Consider the following 6,000-nt stretch of genomic DNA (forward strand, 5'->3'; position numbering starts at 1 on the left):
CTTACCGTGTGCAGGGCCTGGGGTTCGATCCCTTAAACTGTAGGAACCAGGGAACTAAATAACAAAAAACTAAACCAGGGAGACAGTAATAATAGCCAACCACCGAGTGAAGGCTGTAGTAGACCAGACCCTTTGCTTCTGCACGGCACCTCATCTCACTTTCAGAAGCCGGAAGCAGCTGTCCACTGCCTCTCAGGATCAGGTCAGGCAAACTGGCGGAACACTGCAGACATGTGGAAAGCCACAGCTTGAGAGCTTTGTCATCCAGAGCTTTTAGGTAACACATCCTCTTAATCTTAAGTGGATAAAATCCCCAGTAAAAAATGCTTACTAATGTCTAACTTAATTTAGCAGTTTCACCTAACCTGCAGCTAAGCAGACTCTGTGATGGCGTGTCTCAGCTTGCACTCTCTGTCTGTCTGTCTGTCTGTCTGTCTGTCTGTCTGTCTGTCTGTCTGTCTCTCTCTCTCTCTCTCTCTCTCTCTCTCTGTGTGTGGTGGTGGTGGTGGTGGCGGCGGTATGTCTCAGCCTCCATAACTTGGCTGGAGTTCTGATTAGTTTTAGTCTCAGAACTACTCATTTCCCAAAGGTAGAATTCTTCTATGCAGTCGGCCTATTTCAGAAGAGCTGAGCTTATTGTAGAGGCCTTTGTTTTTGTTTTTTCAGTTTGCATCATAAGTTTTATTCCTGATGCAGGATAGATCATTCCATCCCTCAAATGTATTACATGTTGCCATGTAAGGGCCTAGGATGCTACTCCCATCTCCAGGGATGCTAGAAAAAGATACAGACTGAGAGCCAGTCCAGGACTGTTCTGAAGTTCCTGGGTCTCTTACCCTCCCTCTCAGCAGAGGAATTATCTCTCATCCATTCAGTTAAAAAGAAAAGGCAATTATTAACAAAACAAAACACACTGTAAGTACTGGGCAGGGGCATCCTTGTCCTCAGCTGGACATCAAGTTATGGGTCACTGATGAGGAAGTGACTGGGAGGGGAGAGGTGCCATCCCTGTTTCTGCTGAAGGGCTTCCTTCCTTGCTGCATCCTGTGGAGCAGCTGTGTGTCCTCCGCATCTGCTGGCGGCTGCACAAAGCTGATGAAGCAGTTCTTGGCTGATGACATGTGAAGGTATTTCTCAGGGTCTGTGGTGCTGATGCCAGCTAGTTTGATTTTGAGGTGCTGGTCACGGAGTGGAGGGGTCCACAGATGCTCAGGTCATTCTTGAGTTCCATGACTACATCCTTGCCCACAGGGGACTTGAAAAAGGAGTGAAAGAGCATGGCCACACGGGGCGGCCTGGACCTCAAAAGTGCTGGGGTGTGTGTGTGTGTCTGTATGAAAGAGAGTGTGGGTCTTTTGCTTGCCTGTATTTCAGTGTGCCACATGTGTCCCTGATACCCACAGAGGCCAAAAGAGGCATCTGATCCCCTGGAACTAGAGTTACACATGGCTGTGAACTGCCGGACATGCATTGAGAACTGTGATAGTTTGTATATGCTTGGTCCAGGGAGTGGCATGATTAGAAGGTGTGGCCCTGTTGGAGTAGGTGTGGCACTGTGGGTGTGAGCTTTAAGACCTTCATCCTAGCAACCTGGAAGTAAGTATTCTGCTAGCAGCCTTCAGATGAAGAAGTAGAACTCTCAGCTCCTCCTGCACCATGCCTACCTGGATGACAATGGACTGAACCTCTGAACCTGTAAGCAGCCCCGGTTAAATATTGTCCTTAAAGAGTTGCCTTGGTCATGGTGTCTGTTCTCAGGAGTAAAACCCTAACTAAGACAGGAACCAAACCAGGTCCTCTGAAAATTATCTTAACTGCTGAGCCATCCCTCCAGCCTTTATTGTAGAATCTTTTTGTTTGTTTGTTTTTGTTTTTGTTTGTTTAGCATCCAGCCGTTGCTAAGGTGTCAGCCAGGGATCACCTAGGATGGTGCTTCCTTCCTCCTGTTTTGCTCTTCCTTGGCAGTCTTCTTGGCAGGAGACTGAAAGTCAGAGCTTTTTAAAAAGATTTTATTTATTTATTATATGTAAGTACACTGTAGCTGTCTTCAGACACCCCAGAAGAGGGCGTGAAATCTCATTACGGATGGTTGTGAGCCACCATGTGGTTGCTGGGATTTGAACTCGGGACCTTCAGAAGAGCAGTCAATGCTCTTAACCACTGAGCCATCTCTCCAGGCCAAGTCGGAGCTTTGTAATCGCAGCTGCTAACATAACAGCTGATATTTATGTGCAAATAGTAAGTATAAATTAAAGTCAAACTTTTAAATATGGGGTTCATTCATTTATTGCAGATATAAATAGAATGGGCTTTCTTGGAGTTTTGCATTTTTTAGATAGAGTTTCACTAAGTAGCCAGGTGGGCCTCAACTCACCTTCCTCCTGCATCGGCTACATATCTGGCTAGAATATAGTGTGATTTGTATGTACCAAGTAGTAACAAAATTACTGAGAAGATAAAAAGTCTTTAGGAAAAGGTGATGTGGTACACACTTGTAATCTTAGCACTCAAGAAGCTGAGGAAGGGGACCTGGAGAGATGTCTCAGTGGTCAAGAGCGCTTGCTGCCCTGGGTTCAATTCCCAGTACCCACGTGGCACCTCAAAATTGTCTGTAACTCCAGTTTCAGGGGATCTGACACCCTCACACAGACATACATTGAAGCAGAACACCAATGCATATGAATAAAAATAAATAAATTATCTTTTAAAAAAAAAAAAAGAAGAAGAAGAAACTGAGGCAGGAGGATGTAAATTCAAGACCGGCCCAAGCCACACGGTGAGACCCTATCCCAGGAAAATTGGAAATCTGTTTGTTTGTAGGCATGACTAGTCTGTGCTCTGTGGTGCAAGCTGGCCTCTTTTTGCCTTGTCTTTCATCCTTCCGAGCTCAGGGACACGTGACTATTGCCGACTTAGGTTTGGCTTCTTTGTTTTGGTTTAGGTTGGTTTTTTGTTTTGTTTTGTTTATTTTCCTCAAGGTGAGGTCGAAACAAGGTCTCCTACCTACAGCCCAGGCTGGCTCCAATTCAAACCATTCTGCCCAGCCTCCCAAGTGCTAGGATTACACCATCAGCCACCATGCCTGGCAAGCTGGTTTATTTTTAAGAGATCTTACAAATGACCCTATCCTACTGGGGGTTCTCAGCCTGGGTAAGTGTCAGGGAAGTCTACACTGAAGCTGGTGTGTAATATTAGATATCTGTACCTCTTTATACAGTTTTCTGGAAAAGTTTCATTGTCTTTGTATTCTTTTTTTTTTTTAAAGATTTATTTATTTATCATATGTAAGTACACTGTAGCTGTCTTCAGACACTCCAGAAAAGGGCGCCAGATCTCGTTATGGATGGTTGTGAGCCACCATGTAGTTGCTGGGATTTGAACTCGGGACCATTTGGAAGAGCAGACAGGTGCTCTTACCTGCTGAGCCATCTCACCAGCCCCTGTCTTTGTATTCTTATTGGGATCTATAGTCTAGATTAATGCATTTATATTAGAAGACAACGTACTTCATGATTATCTGCCATCACACAATTAAAAATACACCAGGTTCCAGGCAGTGGTGGTGCACGTGCATGCGTGTGTGTGTGTGTGTGTGTGTGTGTGTGTGTGTGTATCTGTGGACCACTTGCATGCCTGGTGCCCTGAGAGGCCAGAGTGGGTGTCAGATCACAGGAAAAATGGTTTTAAGATGTCATGTGAGTAGTCACAATCCAATGTGGATATTCTGGAAATATATCCAGTGTTATTTATTTATTTATTTATTTGTTTGTTTATTTTGGTTTTTCGAGACAGGGTTTCTCTGTGTAGCTCTGGCTGTCCTGGAACTCACTCTGTAGACCAGGCTGGCCTCGAACTCAGAAATCAGCCTGCCTCTGCCTCCCGAGTGCTGGGATTGGGATTAAAGGCGTGTGCCACCACGCCTGGCTATCCAGTGTTCTTAACTGCCGAGTGATCTCTCCAGCCTATCATTTTGTCATTTGTTTTTTTTGAAACAGTCTGACTGTACTCAGACTTGCCTTGCTTCTCCTGTCTCTGCCTCCCTGGTGCTGGGTCTAGGGCTCTAGAACTCTGCCACCAAGCGTCCTGCTTCTGTAGTTTTGTTTTGTTCCAAACATCTAATCAAGGAAAGCATCAGGCGAATCTAAATTAGGAGCCTGGATTCATTACTTTTCTTGCTGCCATGATGAATCAAATAGCCAACAAAGGCAATTTAAGAATGGAGTTATTTTGGCTCACAGTTTGAGGGTACAGCCTATCACAGTAGGGAAGATGTGTTGGTAGCTTGTGGTTCTGGTCACGTGGAAGCTGCAGTCAAGAAGTAGAAAGTGGGGCTGGTGAGATGGCTCAGTGGGTAAGAGCACCCGACTGCTCTTCCAAAGGTCCGGAGTTCAAATCCCAGCAACCACATGATGGCTCATAACCATCCGTAACAAGATCTGACGCCCTCTTCTAGAGTGTCTGAAGACAGCTACAGTGTACTTATATATAATAAATTAATAAATCTTTAAAAAAAACGATTCAGGAAATATGATCCCATGGATTCAGGAAATACGAGCCCTTGTAGGCTAACTACCTTAGATTAAAAAAAAAAAAAAAGCTCCTCACCTGCATAGCTTCTCTACAGCTCTAAAATTATCCCAAAGGTTAAAAGGTCATTAAAGAATCATTCAGCTTAGTATTTTTCCTTGATTCTTCAGTTATTACAAAATGTGAATGAATGTGGTAATATCCAGAGACCCCATAACAAGATATTCTCTTCATGAAAGGAAGACCAGCTTTGGTCAATTATTGCAGTCTTTTGCATTCATTATTTCAGACTTCTTACTGAATGTAAAAGGAACAACTGTGAGACACAAGACAACTGTGGAGAAGTAGAACCTCCAGCACAAGCCCCGGCCTGCCAGTGGGTTAGGGTGTTGCAGCCTCTGTCCAGGGATGCTGCCTCTGACCCAGCGTAATGCAGGCCTCTGTAGCGGTCACGCTCCTGTGCTCTAGAGTAAGGTGGCAGAAGCACCTGCACTCACTCTTGGGTGAGGCGATGGCTGCCAGGCTTCAGAGCAGAGCTTCGTACTGGCCTTTTAAAGGAGTTTGGCAACAGTCAATACTACTTATTCTACTAGTAAAGGGGAGATACCTTCGGCCTTCCCCACGGCTGATAATAAAGCTCAGGTTCCTTAGCATGGCCTCTGCTTGGTTTTTTTGAGGCAGAGTTTCTTACTGTTAGTCCAGCCTGGCCTTAGACTCGTGGCAGTTTTCCTGCTTCGGCCTCCTGCGTGTGACATCCCAGCTCCATGGCGGGACTACTAAAGCTCTTTATAGTCTCGGAGAGCAGCTGGGTTTCCTACAGCCAATCTTTTTTTTTTTTTTTTTTTTTTTTTCTGTGTAGCCCTGGCTGTCCTGGAACTCACTCTGTAGACCAGGCTGGCCTCAAACTCAGAAATCTGCCTGCCTCTGCCTCCCAAGTGCTGGGATTGAAGGTGTGCACCACCACCACCCAGCTCAGCCAATCTTTCTAAAACAATTTTTTAATTATTTTTTTATTGTGTGTATGCATATATCTGTGTGGGTTATGTGCACATGAGTATAGATGCCCGTAGAGACCAAAAGAAGGTCTGGAGCTGGAGTTATAGATGGTTTAAACTGCCCACATGGATGAGGAGAACTGAGCACTGATCCTTTGAAGAGCAGCAAGTGCTCTTAACTGCTGAGCCATTTCTCCAGCCCCCTCTTCAGCCGTTCTTGCTGTGTCCTAACCTTCACCCAAAGGGAACTGTCCAGAGCCTTCATCACACTGTTTTCCCAGCCAGAGTCTCTCCAAGGTCATCCTTCAAGATACTGCTACTGTGCCCCTTCCCTGGGATGTCCTTCCTAATTGTTCTGCGATGGTCCCTCTGGGCCCTGGAAAGTGCACCCGTCACAGTTACAGCTTATTACTCTGTACTTCTGTTATTTACTAGCATCTTTGTTACACACACACATACACACACACACACACACACA

General features: G+C 45.3%; 1 protein-coding gene and 1 pseudogene across 4 annotated transcripts in view; one reads left to right on the forward strand and one right to left on the reverse strand.

The window, feature by feature from the left end:
• Ap4s1 (adaptor related protein complex 4 subunit sigma 1) overlaps positions 1-6,000 on the forward strand; it is a 45,527-nt gene that overhangs the window by 18,987 nt on the left and 20,540 nt on the right. The window contains exon 1 of one of the 4 annotated variants that reach the window (XM_029540826.1): positions 208-277. The exons of the other annotated variants lie outside the window; for them this stretch is intronic. The gene's annotated coding sequence lies outside the window, so the exon portion shown is untranslated. Of the gene's footprint in view, positions 1-207; positions 278-6,000 lie in introns of those variants that run through there. 4 annotated transcript variants of the gene reach the window in all.
• On the reverse strand, positions 961-1,279 carry LOC110324015 (annotated as a pseudogene).

Source organism: Mus pahari, chromosome 7, assembly GCF_900095145.1.
Source record: "Mus pahari chromosome 7, PAHARI_EIJ_v1.1, whole genome shotgun sequence".
In the NCBI taxonomy this organism is placed as follows: domain Eukaryota; kingdom Metazoa; phylum Chordata; class Mammalia; order Rodentia; family Muridae; genus Mus; species Mus pahari.